At 52.4% G+C, this 21,648-nt stretch overlaps 11 non-coding genes across 11 annotated transcripts; all 11 read right to left on the bottom strand.

Annotated features, from left to right (window-relative positions):
* Positions 1-7,735: 7,735 nt before the first annotated feature.
* LOC137494209 (U1 spliceosomal RNA) lies at positions 7,736-7,899 on the bottom strand. The gene has a single exon (XR_011014169.1). It is a non-coding gene; the product is annotated as a U1 spliceosomal RNA (small nuclear RNA).
* A 1,141-nt stretch (positions 7,900-9,040) lies between these two features.
* Positions 9,041-9,204, bottom strand: LOC141384034 (U1 spliceosomal RNA). Its single transcript, XR_012405084.1, has one exon. It is a non-coding gene; the product is annotated as a U1 spliceosomal RNA (small nuclear RNA).
* Positions 9,205-10,345: 1,141 nt separating this feature from the next.
* LOC141384032 (U1 spliceosomal RNA) lies at positions 10,346-10,509 on the bottom strand. Its single transcript, XR_012405081.1, has one exon. It is a non-coding gene; the product is annotated as a U1 spliceosomal RNA (small nuclear RNA).
* Positions 10,510-11,650: 1,141 nt separating this feature from the next.
* On the bottom strand, positions 11,651-11,814 carry LOC137494211 (U1 spliceosomal RNA). The gene has a single exon (XR_011014171.2). It is a non-coding gene; the product is annotated as a U1 spliceosomal RNA (small nuclear RNA).
* A 1,141-nt stretch (positions 11,815-12,955) lies between these two features.
* LOC137494363 (U1 spliceosomal RNA) lies at positions 12,956-13,119 on the bottom strand. The gene has a single exon (XR_011014323.2). It is a non-coding gene; the product is annotated as a U1 spliceosomal RNA (small nuclear RNA).
* Positions 13,120-14,260: 1,141 nt separating this feature from the next.
* Positions 14,261-14,424, bottom strand: LOC137494215 (U1 spliceosomal RNA). The gene has a single exon (XR_011014175.1). It is a non-coding gene; the product is annotated as a U1 spliceosomal RNA (small nuclear RNA).
* A 1,141-nt stretch (positions 14,425-15,565) lies between these two features.
* LOC137494441 (U1 spliceosomal RNA) lies at positions 15,566-15,729 on the bottom strand. The gene has a single exon (XR_011014399.2). It is a non-coding gene; the product is annotated as a U1 spliceosomal RNA (small nuclear RNA).
* Positions 15,730-16,870: 1,141 nt separating this feature from the next.
* On the bottom strand, positions 16,871-17,034 carry LOC137494216 (U1 spliceosomal RNA). The gene has a single exon (XR_011014176.1). It is a non-coding gene; the product is annotated as a U1 spliceosomal RNA (small nuclear RNA).
* A 1,141-nt stretch (positions 17,035-18,175) lies between these two features.
* On the bottom strand, positions 18,176-18,339 carry LOC137494364 (U1 spliceosomal RNA). Its single transcript, XR_011014324.2, has one exon. It is a non-coding gene; the product is annotated as a U1 spliceosomal RNA (small nuclear RNA).
* A 1,141-nt stretch (positions 18,340-19,480) lies between these two features.
* Positions 19,481-19,644, bottom strand: LOC141384031 (U1 spliceosomal RNA). The gene has a single exon (XR_012405080.1). It is a non-coding gene; the product is annotated as a U1 spliceosomal RNA (small nuclear RNA).
* A 1,141-nt stretch (positions 19,645-20,785) lies between these two features.
* On the bottom strand, positions 20,786-20,949 carry LOC137494217 (U1 spliceosomal RNA). The gene has a single exon (XR_011014177.1). It is a non-coding gene; the product is annotated as a U1 spliceosomal RNA (small nuclear RNA).
* Positions 20,950-21,648: the final 699 nt, after the last annotated feature.

Genomic DNA, 21,648 nt, shown 5'->3' with positions numbered 1-21,648 from the left:
ATTTTGTTAGGAAAAAACTTCCATACACTCGCTTCCACTGGGCTGAGGTGCAGGGAAAACAATATATCCACCGCCTCCTCCCCTATTGTATAAATTAGCGCATTTACTTGATTTTTATCCGCTTGCGTCTCCAATCCAGATGTGATGCGAAATCTGTTAAAGCGTATAATACATTTAGTCAAGTCTTCTGCTTTAAATATAAACTTCTCTGGTGGAGAAACTTGAAACTGATTCATTTTGCAGTCTGTGAGCTCGCTAGCATTAGCCCCGAGCTTTCAGTAAACGGCAGAGAGAAACAAATAGCCTGCGTACTGTGTTGTCTCTTATTTGTTCGACATCCGTTAATATTACGTTTTTGCTTCTGACACAATGTTAAGTGGTTAATATGTACACTATAACCTTTCTAGGAGGCACATCAGAAGGACCACACAGTATGTCTATTAAACCCACGGCTTTAATGCTCCCCCTTCAACAAACACCTACACAAGGTTCCTACCTCAGTAGTTAACCTGATACTACAGTGTTTGGGTTGGACTCCAGGCTATCTGATGAAGGCAGTAAGGTTAGACAAATTAGACCACCAATGGTTTAACTATGGTTTAACAAGAGCCGTTGGAGCCCTAAAGCAAAGGGAGGGGGCGGGAATAATCATATTCTGCTCCGGGTCACCAGCAGCTCTTGGTTCACCCAGCTAAACCAGCCACGTCAGTCTGCCCTCCCTTCAGACTGACGTGGCTGGTTTAACCAAAAGCTGTTGGTGGCCTAAAGCAAAGGGGAAATAAGAACACCAATTTCTGCTCCAGGTCACCAGCAGCTCTTTTGGTAACCCAGTTAAACCAGCCACGTCAGCCCGCTCTTCTTATTCCATTTGGGGGGGAAGGGGGGGCTGGCTGACATGGCTGATTTAACCAAGAGCTGCTGGTGCCTTGGAGCAGAAACGGAGAAACGAAAAGGTGGAAATGCTGACCGGCGGATAGATCACTTACTTAGGAGGGCAGGGATGTTCCTTCCAGCGGTCTGGGGACAGCGTACCAGGCTGGCCTTAGAGATTAGTCTGCTTTCCTTCGCCTGCTTGGTTCTGACCTTGTACACGATGAAATGCCGGCGTTTGCCGCAAATGAGAGCTCTGACCTCCCTGCGAATCAGTACCAGGGCCATGCTGGAGAGGCGGCAGGAGGCCGGCGGGGTTTCTGAGAGGTAGTCTAGAAACTGGGCTAGGTTTTTTAGATAGTGCTGTCTCATTGGCTCGGTCATCCGCGTGCGGCCCAGCAGGGCAGGCCAAGCTCGGATTCGGGCTGGCTGATTGAGAAAAAGGAAGTACTCTGGCTCCGCGGTGCCTTTTGCCATGTATCCCAGAAAAGTCTTGATACTGCCCAGCTTGGAAGTGATGTTGTTCCGTAGGCAGGCGGTAGGCTCGCTGCCCAGTTGGAAGCCTTCAAATTCCCCCAAAAGCAGGTCTGCAGAAAGGGGACAACCAAGAGTCAGCAGAAACGACGACATAACCCCACCAGCCCAACAGCAAAGTGCTATAAAAATACTTAACTCAGTGTGAGGACGTGGTCCGGGAATGGGTAGGCTTGCGGGTTCAAGGCTTCCAAAGGCTCGGGGGGCGGGGGACATGCTGAGAAAGGTGGTCTTTATTCGGGAAGGTCATGGTGGGCTTGGGCCTGGGTCTAATCAACTCCCCCGGTGATCGCATCCATAAGTTTGCCAGCGGTTGTTCCAAAGACCCACCATCACCCTCAAACTGACTTTGTCGTGCTAGTGACCCACCATCCCCTCAAATTGACTTTGTCGTGCTAGTGACCCACCATCCCCTCAAACTGACTTTGTCATGCTAGAGACCCACCATCCCCCTCAAACTGACTTTGTCGTGCTAGAGACCCACCATCCCCTCAAATTGACTTTGTCGTGCTAGTGACCCACCATTCCCTCAAACTGACTTTGTCATGCTAGAGACCCACCATCCCCCTCAAACTGACTTTGTCGTGCTAGAGACCCACCATCCCCCTCAAACTGACTTTGTCGTGCTAGAGACCCACCATCCCCCTCAAACTGACTTTTGTCGTGCTAGTGACCCACCATTCCCTCAAACTGACTTTGTCGTGCTAGAGACCCACCATCCTGCTCAAACTGACTTTGTCGTGCTAGAGACCCACCATCCCTCAAATGAGTGTTCTATTCCAAACAGAAAAAATGCATTTCGTATACCAAATTGAATTTTTTTACGAATTTTTTAAACTTTTTTTACTCAAAATAGCAACGCACCAACAATGCGCCTTAACACACTAATCAAACATTTTTGTTTAATAAGTTTTCTTGTATTACCCATGTTTCCTCCATCTCTGTGATCAGCTAGTTCCCATCAGGTTTTTAGAAATCTCTTCTATTCTGTTGTGAGGGTAATTGTGTCAGTCCTGAAATCACAAAGTACTTTTTAAAAGCTGTATTAGTTTGTCGTTACAGTGAAAGTATGTACTAATGTTCCTGCAGAAAAAAACAGCTTAAAATTGTCTAAACTGGTTGGCAGGTTTAAGCTGTTTTTCCACAAGGGGTTTCAATTCGTGTTTGACAGTACAGTAGATATTTTAGGCTATTTACTACACGACCTCCTAATAAACATTGATAACAAAACATTGTCATTAAAAGCTAAAAATTTTACAAACAAAAGCCCATTACTATGCCAAGGCGCTAACAGAGTTTTTACACACTCTAACCATCACTATAAAATAAATATTCAACACAAATGTCAATTACCAGTAAGAAAAGAGTCGGGAACAGCTGTATGTAATATTCGAGTGCTTTTAAGGACTAAACTTACCTGAAATTGGCGAAAGCAGCCGCATGAGCAGCTTTGTTGACAGCCAGATTGAGTGCCGTTGCTTAGGGATTAGAGTGTCGACTCCAAAATAGTCGATTCCTCTATTCCTCAATGGACATTGTGCTGGAATTGACTTGAAGACAAGAATCGACTCCCATAGACGAGTCTGGTTTTTTTTTTAACCCTCCAGAATGAAGCAGTTACACGCTACACTACAGTTATAACGCTCATTCAGAGCACGATGAACATCGAAGACAAGTTTTATGAGTTTGCTTTTCTACAGAATGTTAGGCTTACACACATCAACAAATTACATGTAAATGTATCAACTTTTAACAGCATAATACTCAGTATTCACTACTCATGAGTACTTTTAAAAGGGCTACTTTTTACTCCTACTTTGAGTAATAATTACAACAGGTACATTTACTCTACTCTAACTATATTTTTTATGCAAGTAATGGTACTTTTACCTAAGTATGCTTTCTCGGTACTCTTTCCACCACTGCCGGTGGGAAACAATCTTTCCTGACCAACCTGTCGAGATATCCTGCGCCTGGAAGTACGTGCCTGATGCCAAATGCCTCTGACCTGCCATCAGGATTTTGGGGACGGCGTGAAATTGTGGACTTTGTTTGTTGATAGTTGTGCGGTTAAACAAACCAGGGGGTTCTAAGGCCAGGCTGGTCTGCCTGAACAGGTGTGTCCATTTCCCGCGAGCCTTCGGCCGCACCTCTTGGCACGATTGGAAAAAAAGCAGGGGCTCTAAGGCCAGGCTGGTCTGACCGAGCAGGTGCATCCATTTCCCGCTAGCCTTTGACTGCGCGTCCTGGCACAATGGAAAAAAGCAGGTGGTCTAAGGGCAGGCTGGTCTGCCCGAGTAAGTGTGTCTGTTTCTTGCAAGCCGTCAGCCGTGGGTCCTGGCTCAATGGCAAAAAAGCAGGGGATCAATGGCCAAGCCGTCTGCCTGAGCAGCTGTGTCTGTTTCCTGCGAGCCTTTGGCTGTGCGTTCTGGCAAAATAGGAAAGAACCAGGGGAGCTATAACCAGGCTGATCTGCCCAAGCAGGTGCATCTGTTTCCCGCGAGCCTTTGGTTGAGCATCCTGGCTCAATGGGAAAGAAGCAGGGGTCTATGGCCAAGCCATCTGCCCGAGCAGTTGCATCCGTTTCAGGCGAGCATTTGGTCGTGCATCCTGGCATAGTTGGGAAAAAACCAAGGGGTCTTTACGTAGACTAGCTGCCCCAGCAAACACGTTCGAACCCTGCCAACCGAGCAAGGTTAACACAGAACTCCTATATCATCTGTTGCTAGAACTACGCGTCATTGGTGCACCCCAGCCACCTCGAAATTTGAGCACTGCCATAGGTAGTGGAACTGGGAAAGGCTGGTGCACCCCAGCTGTCTGAACCACAGTACATTAAGGTGGTGGAGAGGGTGGTGCCCCAGAGCCAGGTGGGACACCAACAGAACAACTAGCACATGCTTTTTCTCTAAATCCATGTTCCCGGGCTTAAAAGTGGGGTGCTCAGGCACTGCTGGAGAACAGGTGTCAATCAAGAGAACCCTGTGGGGCTGGCGATGGCCCCAGAAAGGGTGTGGGTCCCTGGGCAGAAGGGGTGTGATTTGTGGGATATTGAGCTCAGTGGTTCCAGCCCCCCTAACGTGGACCCTGGCTCCCTGGGAAGAGTGTGGGTCCCTGGGCAAGCTTTGGTCAAGTGAGAGCTAGTGCAGTGAGTTTGCAGAGTGGTGGGTCTTTCTAGCAAGCGTCTGGAACGACTAGGCCAGTTTGTGGGATTGTTGGTCTTTCTAGCGAGCTATCATGGTCCAGTTGGAAGATGACTGGTCTAATGACTGGTGGGCACAATGACGCCCACTAAATGTCCTGAAAAAGTGCATGTTCGATCAGGTTCTACGATTCTATTTGAAAAAGGGAAAAGCCGTGCAAAAGCTCCCATGGCTGGCGCAGTAAAGCTGCCCAAAAAGGTGTGTGTGTGTTTGGTGGGGTTCTACTAAACCCTTTGAAAAAGGAAAAGCAGTGCTCAAGCTTCAGCGGCTGGTGCAGTAAAGCTGCCCAAAAAGGTGCGTGTTTGATAGGGCTCATACCATCCCTTTGTGGGAAAGAGAAGGAAAAAAAGCTGTGCAAAAGCTCCCACGGCTGGCACAGTAAAGCTGCCAAAATGGTGCGTGTTCGATGGGGCTCATACCATCCCTTTGTGAGAAAGAGAAAGAATAAGGCTGTGTAAAAGCTCCGACGGCTGGCGCAGTAAAGCTGCCCAAACGGTGCGTTGTTCCTTGGACACACATGGTTCCTTTGAATGGGGAAATCCCCCTAAAGTAGTAACAGCTTATCCATGCATTGGACCAAGGGGATCTTGAAGGTATCGGTTTATACCCCTGGTTCAGGGGTAGATGTTTTCCCCTTTAAGAAGTGTCACCAGCGTCATGACTCGGAAGTGGATGCCTCTGCCGCCTCCTTTTAAACCATTCCACTTAGTGTGTAAGTCTTTCCCTGCAGCATTGATCTTGGATGGTCATGGCTGAATGTACGCTCTGCTTCAGTCTACAGCCGGCTCTTGTCGCACCTGTTAGCGGTTGACAAGGTGACAAACTCGGAAGAGAAGAGGCTTTTGCTCTTGCTCAGCGCTGGCCATAAGGACACACGTAAGATGCTGTGCCAGGTGCCCAGCTGTTGCAGAACACCGGCCCGTCTAGACAGACACCTGAAGCAGCACGCAGAGCTCTCTGCCTCTGGCCGGAAAGAGGCCATGGGAAGAGCAAAGCATGGAAAAGTGACTCAGGAGTTGTGTCTCAGGAGTTGTTGCGTGGTTGCAATCCAATTAATGGGCGGTTCCTGTGGTGTCTCGGTTAGCGTGGTCGGAAGACGATGATTGGGAACCAGTTGGCCCAGATGCCGAGCGTCTGTGTGCAGAACCTTGCTGCATGCTTACTACAGAGTGCATCCAGTCCCAGCTCAAAGATCTCAGCAAGCTGGTGGAGGAGGAAGAGGAGGAGAAGGTAGTCTCCTGCTCAGCCGGCACCACTTCCCCGACCCGGCCCCCAGGCAAGGGATGGCCAAAGATCCTACGCCCCCCCAGACCTCTGGAAGCCTACGTCTCACAAAAGTACTCCTACCCGGACCATGTTCCCGCCCTGAGTTGAGTATAGTTATGGCCCTTTTCTGTTAGGCTGGTGGGGGTATATCATCAAGGCTGACTTTTGACTTTCGTCCCATTTCTGCAGACCTGCTCTTGGAAGAGATTGAGGGTTATAAACTGGAAAGTGAGTCCACTGGCCGTCTGCAAAACGTCTCATCCAAACTGACGAGAATCGAGTCAGGTCAAGAGTTTTATTTGTCACATAAATAATAATACAAAGTATTACCATCAGTGAATGAAGGTCAGGTCCATTCCAGAGACAGTGCAAGTATAGATTAACAAAAATTAAATAATAATAAGAAAAATATGTGCAAAAAATAATGATAAAATTATACAAAGTAATAAGAATAGCAGCAATATGAGGTAGCTTATAGATATGACTAATACAGTGATATATACGTAAAGTCAAGTGATGTATAAGACCGGGTTAGAATTTAGAAGCCTGATGGCCTGGGGAAAGAAGCTCCTCCTAAGTCTCTCAGTTTTTGCCATCAAGCTACGGAAAAGCTTACCAGATGGAAGCAAAGTGAATAGGTAATTACCAGGGTGATTTAAGTCCTTACAGATTTTAACAGTTCTATTTTTACAGAGTTTGAGATAGATGTCCTGCTAGGAGGGGAGAGCAGACAATGAGATGCGCTCAGCTAATCGCACAACTCTTTGAAGTGCTTTGCGGTCCTGGTTTGAGCTGTTTCCATACCACATTGAGATACATTGAGTCAATACGCTTTCTATGGTCCCTGAATAGAAAGTTTTCAGGATTGATCAAGGCGTTCCTAGGGTATATTGCGAAAGGCTACGAGAATCTAGAGAACTTCTCCAAGACCAGCCTGGTAGCCAGCCGCTGACACCAGACTGCTGGAAGAAAAATCCCTGCCCTTCTAGGTGAAAAATGAGACCCCCGGTGAAAATTGACTTTTTTTTTTTTTTTTTTTTTTTTTTTTTTTTTTTTTTTAAGCACACCAACAGCTTAAGACAGCTATTTAAAACAGGCGCAGCACCAGGGAAGGACACAGCTCAGTTGGCATCGACACAGCATTGACAGAAACAATGCCCTTGAAGGCGAGAAAAAATAATGGCAGCGAAGCTGTGACACAGGGAAGTCTATCAGCTGCCAAATGAAGGACTTCGAAAAGCGTACACTGTAAAAAATTTCCAGGTTTTCACAACAAGTTACTGTAATTTTTCACAGTAAATTACATTAGTATCTTTTCACAGTATTTAACTGAAAAATTCACAGTAATATGTTGTATTCATATTTTTATTGTGAAATTACGGCAGGTAGCATGATTACAGCAAATTACTGTGAAAAGGGCTATATCTTTGACCGCCTTTGCCTAGAGCTCCGTGCTTTGCACTCTCGCCTTGTATATTTCGTGTCCTGTTAAAAATGATAAACGATGATAAATGATAAAATGATGACCTTTCACACGGTCTGCATTCGTTCCGTCAGTAACAGCGGCAGGCCGGCAAATAGAATCCTGACGTTCCACAGGGCACACTCGCTTGGCGGACAAAAGCCACCGGGGGCTCTCTTTGCGTGTTCCTTCACCTGGTCAAACCGCTTTGAGGGGGGACCTTTCGAGTAGTTTTCGGCGTCTGAACAGACTCTTCTAGCGACGGTTGGGCAGGCCTTCCACAGGCGCGCGCAGCTCAACGGGAGCAAAAGAGGCTGGCCCAAGGGCGAGGAAGAGAGGGAAGCGACGCTCCAGCCGGGTCCGACGCTACCGCCTGAACTCTGTCTTGAACCACTGTGCTAAGGGGAGAGCGCGAACGCAGTCCCCCACTACCAGAAATTATGCAGTCGAGATTCCCACATTTGGGGAATTCGCAGGGGTCAGCGTGGCCGGAGTGCAATGGCCAAGCCTCGCCCTGGGTGAACCACCTTCTTGATCATGGTATCTCCCCTGCCAGGTAAGTATGAGTTGCCGGGCGGCGCAAATGGCAGCCGCCGTTTTCTATCGGCCGTACTCCAGGGCGGTGATGCCCAGCCACCGAGCGTGGGGAATGGGCCAGCAACCCCTGTCTCCTGACGGCGCTGTACTTGCAGCAGACGTGCCTGTGCTTGCAAACCACTCGCTAGTAACTGTGGCAACGCATGAAGGGTTTGAGCTTCCTCCAGATGCTTGCTTCGTGTTTTGTCATCAGTTGGGGCTGCCAACACATGGATTCCACTGGACGCACTCGATCTGGGGATAACAGACCCTCTATGGGGGGAGGGGATCCTCCTGTTCTTTCTTTCTTTTCCTCCATCTGTTTTCTTTCTCTACAGATGCCGTTTTTCTCTGCTTAGTTTCTGATTTGGTCTATTTGGACATGTCGACCTCCGGCTTTGCTGCGGTTCGGACCGCCTTTGCCTAGAGCTCCGTGCTTTGCACTCTCGCCTTGTATATTTCGTGTCCTGTTTTCTTACGTCAGCCTATCAGCACAGTGCTCAAACGACATAGCTTGAAGAACACGACGGGATCTACAAACGTTCCGCAGAAGAACTTCACTGACGAAAGCGGAAGCGCTAACGGAACAACCTCCCGCTGCGGGCACCTTACATTCCTGAGACGGGAAACCACCGACGGCTGGCTGCGAAATTGCCTCTGGTTCAGATTGGTTTAGAACCGTCCCTCTGCCCAAAACGCCACAGACGTCTGCAAAAGATTGCAGTTCTTGAAACAGAGTTACCTCTGATCCGAGCAGAAGCGTTCGCTTACTTAACGGCAGATAAAATGATGACCTTTCACACGGTCTGCATTCGTTCCGTCAGTAACAGCGGCAGGCCGGCAAATAGAATCCTGACGTTCCACAGGGCACACTCGCTTGGCGGACAAAAGCCACCGGGGGCTCTCTTTGCGTGTTCCTTCACCTGGTCAAACCGCTTTGAGGGGGGACCTTTCGAGTAGTTTTCGGCGTCTGAACAGACTCTTCTAGCGACGGTTGGGCAGGCCTTCCACAGGCGCGCGCAGCTCAACGGGAGCAAAAGAGGCTGGCCCAAGGGCGAGGAAGAGAGGGAAGCGACGCTCCAGCCGGGTCCGACGCTACCGCCTGAACTCTGTCTTGAACCACTGTGCTCAGGGGAGAGCGCGAACGCAGTCCCCCACTACCAGAAATTATGCAGTCGAGATTCCCACATTTGGGGAATTCGCAGGGGTCAGCGTGGCCGGAGTGCAATGGCCAAGCCTCGCCCTGGGTGAACCACCTTCTTGATCATGGTATCTCCCCTGCCAGGTAAGTATGAGTTGCCGGGCGGCGCAAATGGCAGCCGCCGTTTTCTATCGGCCGTACTCCAGGGCGGTGATGCCCAGCCACCGAGCGTGGGGAATGGGCCAGCAACCCCTGTCTCCTGACGGCGCTGTACTTGCAGCAGACGTGCCTGTGCTTGCAAACCACTCGCTAGTAACTGTGGCAACGCATGAAGGGTTTGAGCTTCCTCCAGATGCTTGCTTCGTGTTTTGTCATCAGTTGGGGCTGCCAACACATGGATTCCACTGGACGCACTCGATCTGGGGATAACAGACCCTCTATGGGGGGAGGGGATCCTCCTGTTCTTTCTTTCTTTTCCTCCATCTGTTTTCTTTCTCTACAGATGCCGTTTTTCTCTGCTTAGTTTCTGATTTGGTCTATTTGGACATGTCGACCTCCGGCTTTGCTGCGGTTCGGACCGCCTTTGCCTAGAGCTCCGTGCTTTGCACTCTCGCCTTGTATATTTCGTGTCCTGTTTTCTTACGTCAGCCTATCAGCACAGTGCTCAAACGACATAGCTTGAAGAACACGACGGGATCTACAAACGTTCCGCAGAAGAACTTCACTGACGAAAGCGGAAGCGCTAACGGAACAACCTCCCGCTGCGGGCACCTTACATTCCTGAGACGGGAAACCACCGACGGCTGGCTGCGAAATTGCCTCTGGTTCAGATTGGTTTAGAACCGTCCCTCTGCCCAAAACGCCACAGACGTCTGCAAAAGATTGCAGTTCTTGAAACAGAGTTACCTCTGATCCGAGCAGAAGCGTTCGCTTACTTAACGGCAGATAAAATGATGACCTTTCACACGGTCTGCATTCGTTCCGTCAGTAACAGCGGCAGGCCGGCAAATAGAATCCTGACGTTCCACAGGGCACACTCGCTTGGCGGACAAAAGCCACCGGGGGCTCTCTTTGCGTGTTCCTTCACCTGGTCAAACCGCTTTGAGGGGGGACCTTTCGAGTAGTTTTCGGCGTCTGAACAGACTCTTCTAGCGACGGTTGGGCAGGCCTTCCACAGGCGCGCGCAGCTCAACGGGAGCAAAAGAGGCTGGCCCAAGGGCGAGGAAGAGAGGGAAGCGACGCTCCAGCCGGGTCCGACGCTACCGCCTGAACTCTGTCTTGAACCACTGTGCTCAGGGGAGAGCGCGAACGCAGTCCCCCACTACCAGAAATTATGCAGTCGAGATTCCCACATTTGGGGAATTCGCAGGGGTCAGCGTGGCCGGAGTGCAATGGCCAAGCCTCGCCCTGGGTGAACCACCTTCTTGATCATGGTATCTCCCCTGCCAGGTAAGTATGAGTTGCCGGGCGGCGCAAATGGCAGCCGCCGTTTTCTATCGGCCGTACTCCAGGGCGGTGATGCCCAGCCACCGAGCGTGGGGAATGGGCCAGCAACCCCTGTCTCCTGACGGCGCTGTACTTGCAGCAGACGTGCCTGTGCTTGCAAACCACTCGCTAGTAACTGTGGCAACGCATGAAGGGTTTGAGCTTCCTCCAGATGCTTGCTTCGTGTTTTGTCATCAGTTGGGGCTGCCAACACATGGATTCCACTGGACGCACTCGATCTGGGGATAACAGACCCTCTATGGGGGGAGGGGATCCTCCTGTTCTTTCTTTCTTTTCCTCCATCTGTTTTCTTTCTCTACAGATGCCGTTTTTCTCTGCTTAGTTTCTGATTTGGTCTATTTGGACATGTCGACCTCCGGCTTTGCTGCGGTTCGGACCGCCTTTGCCTAGAGCTCCGTGCTTTGCACTCTCGCCTTGTATATTTCGTGTCCTGTTTTCTTACGTCAGCCTATCAGCACAGTGCTCAAACGACATAGCTTGAAGAACACGACGGGATCTACAAACGTTCCGCAGAAGAACTTCACTGACGAAAGCGGAAGCGCTAACGGAACAACCTCCCGCTGCGGGCACCTTACATTCCTGAGACGGGAAACCACCGACGGCTGGCTGCGAAATTGCCTCTGGTTCAGATTGGTTTAGAACCGTCCCTCTGCCCAAAACGCCACAGACGTCTGCAAAAGATTGCAGTTCTTGAAACAGAGTTACCTCTGATCCGAGCAGAAGCGTTCGCTTACTTAACGGCAGATAAAATGATGACCTTTCACACGGTCTGCATTCGTTCCGTCAGTAACAGCGGCAGGCCGGCAAATAGAATCCTGACGTTCCACAGGGCACACTCGCTTGGCGGACAAAAGCCACCGGGGGCTCTCTTTGCGTGTTCCTTCACCTGGTCAAACCGCTTTGAGGGGGGACCTTTCGAGTAGTTTTCGGCGTCTGAACAGACTCTTCTAGCGACGGTTGGGCAGGCCTTCCACAGGCGCGCGCAGCTCAACGGGAGCAAAAGAGGCTGGCCCAAGGGCGAGGAAGAGAGGGAAGCGACGCTCCAGCCGGGTCCGACGCTACCGCCTGAACTCTGTCTTGAACCACTGTGCTCAGGGGAGAGCGCGAACGCAGTCCCCCACTACCAGAAATTATGCAGTCGAGATTCCCACATTTGGGGAATTCGCAGGGGTCAGCGTGGCCGGAGTGCAATGGCCAAGCCTCGCCCTGGGTGAACCACCTTCTTGATCATGGTATCTCCCCTGCCAGGTAAGTATGAGTTGCCGGGCGGCGCAAATGGCAGCCGCCGTTTTCTATCGGCCGTACTCCAGGGCGGTGATGCCCAGCCACCGAGCGTGGGGAATGGGCCAGCAACCCCTGTCTCCTGACGGCGCTGTACTTGCAGCAGACGTGCCTGTGCTTGCAAACCACTCGCTAGTAACTGTGGCAACGCATGAAGGGTTTGAGCTTCCTCCAGATGCTTGCTTCGTGTTTTGTCATCAGTTGGGGCTGCCAACACATGGATTCCACTGGACGCACTCGATCTGGGGATAACAGACCCTCTATGGGGGGAGGGGATCCTCCTGTTCTTTCTTTCTTTTCCTCCATCTGTTTTCTTTCTCTACAGATGCCGTTTTTCTCTGCTTAGTTTCTGATTTGGTCTATTTGGACATGTCGACCTCCGGCTTTGCTGCGGTTCGGACCGCCTTTGCCTAGAGCTCCGTGCTTTGCACTCTCGCCTTGTATATTTCGTGTCCTGTTTTCTTACGTCAGCCTATCAGCACAGTGCTCAAACGACATAGCTTGAAGAACACGACGGGATCTACAAACGTTCCGCAGAAGAACTTCACTGACGAAAGCGGAAGCGCTAACGGAACAACCTCCCGCTGCGGGCACCTTACATTCCTGAGACGGGAAACCACCGACGGCTGGCTGCGAAATTGCCTCTGGTTCAGATTGGTTTAGAACCGTCCCTCTGCCCAAAACGCCACAGACGTCTGCAAAAGATTGCAGTTCTTGAAACAGAGTTACCTCTGATCCGAGCAGAAGCGTTCGCTTACTTAACGGCAGATAAAATGATGACCTTTCACACGGTCTGCATTCGTTCCGTCAGTAACAGCGGCAGGCCGGCAAATAGAATCCTGACGTTCCACAGGGCACACTCGCTTGGCGGACAAAAGCCACCGGGGGCTCTCTTTGCGTGTTCCTTCACCTGGTCAAACCGCTTTGAGGGGGGACCTTTCGAGTAGTTTTCGGCGTCTGAACAGACTCTTCTAGCGACGGTTGGGCAGGCCTTCCACAGGCGCGCGCAGCTCAACGGGAGCAAAAGAGGCTGGCCCAAGGGCGAGGAAGAGAGGGAAGCGACGCTCCAGCCGGGTCCGACGCTACCGCCTGAACTCTGTCTTGAACCACTGTGCTCAGGGGAGAGCGCGAACGCAGTCCCCCACTACCAGAAATTATGCAGTCGAGATTCCCACATTTGGGGAATTCGCAGGGGTCAGCGTGGCCGGAGTGCAATGGCCAAGCCTCGCCCTGGGTGAACCACCTTCTTGATCATGGTATCTCCCCTGCCAGGTAAGTATGAGTTGCCGGGCGGCGCAAATGGCAGCCGCCGTTTTCTATCGGCCGTACTCCAGGGCGGTGATGCCCAGCCACCGAGCGTGGGGAATGGGCCAGCAACCCCTGTCTCCTGACGGCGCTGTACTTGCAGCAGACGTGCCTGTGCTTGCAAACCACTCGCTAGTAACTGTGGCAACGCATGAAGGGTTTGAGCTTCCTCCAGATGCTTGCTTCGTGTTTTGTCATCAGTTGGGGCTGCCAACACATGGATTCCACTGGACGCACTCGATCTGGGGATAACAGACCCTCTATGGGGGGAGGGGATCCTCCTGTTCTTTCTTTCTTTTCCTCCATCTGTTTTCTTTCTCTACAGATGCCGTTTTTCTCTGCTTAGTTTCTGATTTGGTCTATTTGGACATGTCGACCTCCGGCTTTGCTGCGGTTCGGACCGCCTTTGCCTAGAGCTCCGTGCTTTGCACTCTCGCCTTGTATATTTCGTGTCCTGTTTTCTTACGTCAGCCTATCAGCACAGTGCTCAAACGACATAGCTTGAAGAACACGACGGGATCTACAAACGTTCCGCAGAAGAACTTCACTGACGAAAGCGGAAGCGCTAACGGAACAACCTCCCGCTGCGGGCACCTTACATTCCTGAGACGGGAAACCACCGACGGCTGGCTGCGAAATTGCCTCTGGTTCAGATTGGTTTAGAACCGTCCCTCTGCCCAAAACGCCACAGACGTCTGCAAAAGATTGCAGTTCTTGAAACAGAGTTACCTCTGATCCGAGCAGAAGCGTTCGCTTACTTAACGGCAGATAAAATGATGACCTTTCACACGGTCTGCATTCGTTCCGTCAGTAACAGCGGCAGGCCGGCAAATAGAATCCTGACGTTCCACAGGGCACACTCGCTTGGCGGACAAAAGCCACCGGGGGCTCTCTTTGCGTGTTCCTTCACCTGGTCAAACCGCTTTGAGGGGGGACCTTTCGAGTAGTTTTCGGCGTCTGAACAGACTCTTCTAGCGACGGTTGGGCAGGCCTTCCACAGGCGCGCGCAGCTCAACGGGAGCAAAAGAGGCTGGCCCAAGGGCGAGGAAGAGAGGGAAGCGACGCTCCAGCCGGGTCCGACGCTACCGCCTGAACTCTGTCTTGAACCACTGTGCTCAGGGGAGAGCGCGAACGCAGTCCCCCACTACCAGAAATTATGCAGTCGAGATTCCCACATTTGGGGAATTCGCAGGGGTCAGCGTGGCCGGAGTGCAATGGCCAAGCCTCGCCCTGGGTGAACCACCTTCTTGATCATGGTATCTCCCCTGCCAGGTAAGTATGAGTTGCCGGGCGGCGCAAATGGCAGCCGCCGTTTTCTATCGGCCGTACTCCAGGGCGGTGATGCCCAGCCACCGAGCGTGGGGAATGGGCCAGCAACCCCTGTCTCCTGACGGCGCTGTACTTGCAGCAGACGTGCCTGTGCTTGCAAACCACTCGCTAGTAACTGTGGCAACGCATGAAGGGTTTGAGCTTCCTCCAGATGCTTGCTTCGTGTTTTGTCATCAGTTGGGGCTGCCAACACATGGATTCCACTGGACGCACTCGATCTGGGGATAACAGACCCTCTATGGGGGGAGGGGATCCTCCTGTTCTTTCTTTCTTTTCCTCCATCTGTTTTCTTTCTCTACAGATGCCGTTTTTCTCTGCTTAGTTTCTGATTTGGTCTATTTGGACATGTCGACCTCCGGCTTTGCTGCGGTTCGGACCGCCTTTGCCTAGAGCTCCGTGCTTTGCACTCTCGCCTTGTATATTTCGTGTCCTGTTTTCTTACGTCAGCCTATCAGCACAGTGCTCAAACGACATAGCTTGAAGAACACGACGGGATCTACAAACGTTCCGCAGAAGAACTTCACTGACGAAAGCGGAAGCGCTAACGGAACAACCTCCCGCTGCGGGCACCTTACATTCCTGAGACGGGAAACCACCGACGGCTGGCTGCGAAATTGCCTCTGGTTCAGATTGGTTTAGAACCGTCCCTCTGCCCAAAACGCCACAGACGTCTGCAAAAGATTGCAGTTCTTGAAACAGAGTTACCTCTGATCCGAGCAGAAGCGTTCGCTTACTTAACGGCAGATAAAATGATGACCTTTCACACGGTCTGCATTCGTTCCGTCAGTAACAGCGGCAGGCCGGCAAATAGAATCCTGACGTTCCACAGGGCACACTCGCTTGGCGGACAAAAGCCACCGGGGGCTCTCTTTGCGTGTTCCTTCACCTGGTCAAACCGCTTTGAGGGGGGACCTTTCGAGTAGTTTTCGGCGTCTGAACAGACTCTTCTAGCGACGGTTGGGCAGGCCTTCCACAGGCGCGCGCAGCTCAACGGGAGCAAAAGAGGCTGGCCCAAGGGCGAGGAAGAGAGGGAAGCGACGCTCCAGCCGGGTCCGACGCTACCGCCTGAACTCTGTCTTGAACCACTGTGCTCAGGGGAGAGCGCGAACGCAGTCCCCCACTACCAGAAATTATGCAGTCGAGATTCCCACATTTGGGGAATTCGCAGGGGTCAGCGTGGCCGGAGTGCAATGGCCAAGCCTCGCCCTGGGTGAACCACCTTCTTGATCATGGTATCTCCCCTGCCAGGTAAGTATGAGTTGCCGGGCGGCGCAAATGGCAGCCGCCGTTTTCTATCGGCCGTACTCCAGGGCGGTGATGCCCAGCCACCGAGCGTGGGGAATGGGCCAGCAACCCCTGTCTCCTGACGGCGCTGTACTTGCAGCAGACGTGCCTGTGCTTGCAAACCACTCGCTAGTAACTGTGGCAACGCATGAAGGGTTTGAGCTTCCTCCAGATGCTTGCTTCGTGTTTTGTCATCAGTTGGGGCTGCCAACACATGGATTCCACTGGACGCACTCGATCTGGGGATAACAGACCCTCTATGGGGGGAGGGGATCCTCCTGTTCTTTCTTTCTTTTCCTCCATCTGTTTTCTTTCTCTACAGATGCCGTTTTTCTCTGCTTAGTTTCTGATTTGGTCTATTTGGACATGTCGACCTCCGGCTTTGCTGCGGTTCGGACCGCCTTTGCCTAGAGCTCCGTGCTTTGCACTCTCGCCTTGTATATTTCGTGTCCTGTTTTCTTACGTCAGCCTATCAGCACAGTGCTCAAACGACATAGCTTGAAGAACACGACGGGATCTACAAACGTTCCGCAGAAGAACTTCACTGACGAAAGCGGAAGCGCTAACGGAACAACCTCCCGCTGCGGGCACCTTACATTCCTGAGACGGGAAACCACCGACGGCTGGCTGCGAAATTGCCTCTGGTTCAGATTGGTTTAGAACCGTCCCTCTGCCCAAAACGCCACAGACGTCTGCAAAAGATTGCAGTTCTTGAAACAGAGTTACCTCTGATCCGAGCAGAAGCGTTCGCTTACTTAACGGCAGATAAAATGATGACCTTTCACACGGTCTGCATTCGTTCCGTCAGTAACAGCGGCAGGCCGGCAAATAGAATCCTGACGTTCCACAGGGCACACTCGCTTGGCGGACAAAAGCCACCGGGGGCTCTCTTTGCGTGTTCCTTCACCTGGTCAAACCGCTTTGAGGGGGGACCTTTCGAGTAGTTTTCGGCGTCTGAACAGACTCTTCTAGCGACGGTTGGGCAGGCCTTCCACAGGCGCGCGCAGCTCAACGGGAGCAAAAGAGGCTGGCCCAAGGGCGAGGAAGAGAGGGAAGCGACGCTCCAGCCGGGTCCGACGCTACCGCCTGAACTCTGTCTTGAACCACTGTGCTCAGGGGAGAGCGCGAACGCAGTCCCCCACTACCAGAAATTATGCAGTCGAGATTCCCACATTTGGGGAATTCGCAGGGGTCAGCGTGGCCGGAGTGCAATGGCCAAGCCTCGCCCTGGGTGAACCACCTTCTTGATCATGGTATCTCCCCTGCCAGGTAAGTATGAGTTGCCGGGCGGCGCAAATGGCAGCCGCCGTTTTCTATCGGCCGTACTCCAGGGCGGTGATGCCCAGCCACCGAGCGTGGGGAATGGGCCAGCAACCCCTGTCTCCTGACGGCGCTGTACTTGCAGCAGACGTGCCTGTGCTTGCAAACCACTCGCTAGTAACTGTGGCAACGCATGAAGGGTTTGAGCTTCCTCCAGATGCTTGCTTCGTGTTTTGTCATCAGTTGGGGCTGCCAACACATGGATTCCACTGGACGCACTCGATCTGGGGATAACAGACCCTCTATGGGGGGAGGGGATCCTCCTGTTCTTTCTTTCTTTTCCTCCATCTGTTTTCTTTCTCTACAGATGCCGTTTTTCTCTGCTTAGTTTCTGATTTGGTCTATTTGGACATGTCGACCTCCGGCTTTGCTGCGGTTCGGACCGCCTTTGCCTAGAGCTCCGTGCTTTGCACTCTCGCCTTGTATATTTCGTGTCCTGTTTTCTTACGTCAGCCTATCAGCACAGTGCTCAAACGACATAGCTTGAAGAACACGACGGGATCTACAAACGTTCCGCAGAAGAACTTCACTGACGAAAGCGGAAGCGCTAACGGAACAACCTCCCGCTGCGGGCACCTTACATTCCTGAGACGGGAAACCACCGACGGCTGGCTGCGAAATTGCCTCTGGTTCAGATTGGTTTAGAACCGTCCCTCTGCCCAAAACGCCACAGACGTCTGCAAAAGATTGCAGTTCTTGAAACAGAGTTACCTCTGATCCGAGCAGAAGCGTTCGCTTACTTAACGGCAGATAAAATGATGACCTTTCACACGGTCTGCATTCGTTCCGTCAGTAACAGCGGCAGGCCGGCAAATAGAATCCTGACGTTCCACAGGGCACACTCGCTTGGCGGACAAAAGCCACCGGGGGCTCTCTTTGCGTGTTCCTTCACCTGGTCAAACCGCTTTGAGGGGGGACCTTTCGAGTAGTTTTCGGCGTCTGAACAGACTCTTCTAGCGACGGTTGGGCAGGCCTTCCACAGGCGCGCACAGCTCAACGGGAGCAAAAGAGGCTGGCCCAAGGGCGAGGAAGAGAGGGAAGCGACGCTCCAGCCGGGTCCGACGCTACCGCCTGAACTCTGTCTTGAACCACTGTGCTCAGGGGAGAGCGCGAACGCAGTCCCCCACTACCAGAAATTATGCAGTCGAGATTCCCACATTTGGGGAATTCGCAGGGGTCAGCGTGGCCGGAGTGCAATGGCCAAGCCTCGCCCTGGGTGAACCACCTTCTTGATCATGGTATCTCCCCTGCCAGGTAAGTATGAGTTGCCGGGCGGCGCAAATGGCAGCCGCCGTTTTCTATCGGCCGTACTCCAGGGCGGTGATGCCCAGCCACCGAGCGTGGGGAATGGGCCAGCAACCCCTGTCTCCTGACGGCGCTGTACTTGCAGCAGACGTGCCTGTGCTTGCAAACCACTCGCTAGTAACTGTGGCAACGCATGAAGGGTTTGAGCTTCCTCCAGATGCTTGCTTCGTGTTTTGTCATCAGTTGGGGCTGCCAACACATGGATTCCACTGGACGCACTCGATCTGGGGATAACAGACCCTCTATGGGGGGAGGGGATCCTCCTGTTCTTTCTTTCTTTTCCTCCATCTGTTTTCTTTCTCTACAGATGCCGTTTTTCTCTGCTTAGTTTCTGATTTGGTCTATTTGGACATGTCGACCTCCGGCTTTGCTGCGGTTCGGACCGCCTTTGCCTAGAGCTCCGTGCTTTGCACTCTCGCCTTGTATATTTCGTGTCCTGTTTTCTTACGTCAGCCTATCAGCACAGTGCTCAAACGACATAGCTTGAAGAACACGACGGGATCTACAAACGTTCCGCAGAAGAACTTCACTGACGAAAGCGGAAGCGCTAACGGAACAACCTCCCGCTGCGGGCACCTTACATTCCTGAGACGGGAAACCACCGACGGCTGGCTGCGAAATTGCCTCTGGTTCAGATTGGTTTAGAACCGTCCCTCTGCCCAAAACGCCACAGACGTCTGCAAAAGATTGCAGTTCTTGAAACAGAGTTACCTCTGATCCGAGCAGAAGCGTTCGCTTACTTAACGGCAGATAAAATGATGACCTTTCACACGGTCTGCATTCGTTCCGTCAGTAACAGCGGCAGGCCGGCAAATAGAATCCTGACGTTCCACAGGGCACACTCGCTTGGCGGACAAAAGCCACCGGGGGCTCTCTTTGCGTGTTCCTTCACCTGGTCAAACCGCTTTGAGGGGGGACCTTTCGAGTAGTTTTCGGCGTCTGAACAGACTCTTCTAGCGACGGTTGGGCAGGCCTTCCACAGGCGCGCGCAGCTCAACGGGAGCAAAAGAGGCTGGCCCAAGGGCGAGGAAGAGAGGGAAGCGACGCTCCAGCCGGGTCCGACGCTACCGCCTGAACTCTGTCTTGAACCACTGTGCTCAGGGGAGAGCGCGAACGCAGTCCCCCACTACCAGAAATTATGCAGTCGAGATTCCCACATTTGGGGAATTCGCAGGGGTCAGCGTGGCCGGAGTGCAATGGCCAAGCCTCGCCCTGGGTGAACCACCTTCTTGATCATGGTATCTCCCCTGCCAGGTAAGTATGAGTTGCCGGGCGGCGCAAATGGCAGCCGCCGTTTTCTATCGGCCGTACTCCAGGGCGGTGATGCCCAGCCACCGAGCGTGGGGAATGGGCCAGCAACCCCTGTCTCCTGACGGCGCTGTACTTGCAGCAGACGTGCCTGTGCTTGCAAACCACTCGCTAGTAACTGTGGCAACGCATGAAGGGTTTGAGCTTCCTCCAGATGCTTGCTTCGTGTTTTGTCATCAGTTGGGGCTGCCAACACATGGATTCCACTGGACGCACTCGATCTGGGGATAACAGACCCTCTATGGGGGGAGGGGATCCTCCTGTTCTTTCTTTCTTTTCCTCCATCTGTTTTCTTTCTCTACAGATGCCGTTTTTCTCTGCTTAGTTTCTGATTTGGTCTATTTGGACATGTCGACCTCCGGCTTTGCTGCGGTTCGGACCGCCTTTGCCTAGAGCTCCGTGCTTTGCACTCTCGCCTTGTATATTTCGTGTCCTGTTTTCTTACGTCAGCCTATCAGCACAGTGCTCAAACGACATAGCTTGAAGAACACGACGGGATCTACAAACGTTCCGCAGAAGAACTTCACTGACGAAAGCGGAAGCGCTAACGGAACAACCTCCCGCTGCGGGCACCTTACATTCCTGAGACGGGAAACCACCGACGGCTGGCTGCGAAATTGCCTCTGGTTCAGATTGGTTTAGAACCGTCCCTCTGCCCAAAACGCCACAGACGTCTGCAAAAGATTGCAGTTCTTGAAACAGAGTTACCTCTGATCCGAGCAGAAGCGTTCGCTTACTTAACGGCAGATAAAATGATGACCTTTCACACGGTCTGCATTCGTTCCGTCAGTAACAGCGGCAGGCCGGCAAATAGAATCCTGACGTTCCACAGGGCACACTCGCTTGGCGGACAAAAGCCACCGGGGGCTCTCTTTGCGTGTTCCTTCACCTGGTCAAACCGCTTTGAGGGGGGACCTTTCGAGTAGTTTTCGGCGTCTGAACAGACTCTTCTAGCGACGGTTGGGCAGGCCTTCCACAGGCGCGCGCAGCTCAACGGGAGCAAAAGAGGCTGGCCCAAGGGCGAGGAAGAGAGGGAAGCGACGCTCCAGCCGGGTCCGACGCTACCGCCTGAACTCTGTCTTGAACCACTGTGCTCAGGGGAGAGCGCGAACGCAGTCCCCCACTACCAGAAATTATGCAGTCGAGATTCCCACATTTGGGGAATTCGCAGGGGTCAGCGTGGCCGGAGTGCAATGGCCAAGCCTCGCCCTGGGTGAACCACCTTCTTGATCATGGTATCTCCCCTGCCAGGTAAGTATGAGTTGCCGGGCGGCGCAAATGGCAGCCGCCGTTTTCTATCGGCCGTACTCCAGGGCGGTGATGCCCAGCCACCGAGCGTGGGGAATGGGCCAGCAACCCCTGTCTCCTGACGGCGCTGTACTTGCAGCAGACGTGCCTGTGCTTGCAAACCACTCGCTAGTAACTGTGGCAACGCATGAAGGGTTTGAGCTTCCTCCAGATGCTTGCTTCGTGTTTTGTCATCAGTTGGGGCTGCCAACACATGGATTCCACTGGACGCACTCGATCTGGGGATAACAGACCCTCTATGGGGGGAGGGGATCCTCCTGTTCTTTCTTTCTTTTCCTCCATCTGTTTTCTTTCTCTACAGATGCCGTTTTTCTCTGCTTAGTTTCTGATTTGGTCTATTTGGACATGTCGACCTCCGGCTTTGCTGCGGTTCGGACCGCCTTTGCCTAGAGCTCCGTGCTTTGCACTCTCGCCTTGTATATTTCGTGTCCTGTTTTCTTACGTCAGCCTATCAGCACAGTGCTCAAACGACATAGCTTGAAGAACACGACGGGATCTACAAACGTTCCGCAGAAGAACTTCACTGACGAAAGCGGAAGCGCTAACGGAACAACCTCCCGCTGCGGGCACCTTACATTCCTGAGACGGGAAACCACCGACGGCTGGCTGCGAAATTGCCTCTGGTTCAGATTGGTTTAGAACCGTCCCTC

The sequence above is a fragment of the Danio rerio genome, chromosome 4 (assembly GCF_049306965.1).
Source record: "Danio rerio strain Tuebingen ecotype United States chromosome 4, GRCz12tu, whole genome shotgun sequence".
Classification (NCBI taxonomy): Eukaryota; Metazoa; Chordata; class Actinopteri; order Cypriniformes; family Danionidae; genus Danio; species Danio rerio.
Note: the sequence above shows the minus strand (reverse complement) of the source record. Positions and strands in the feature narration are given on the sequence as shown.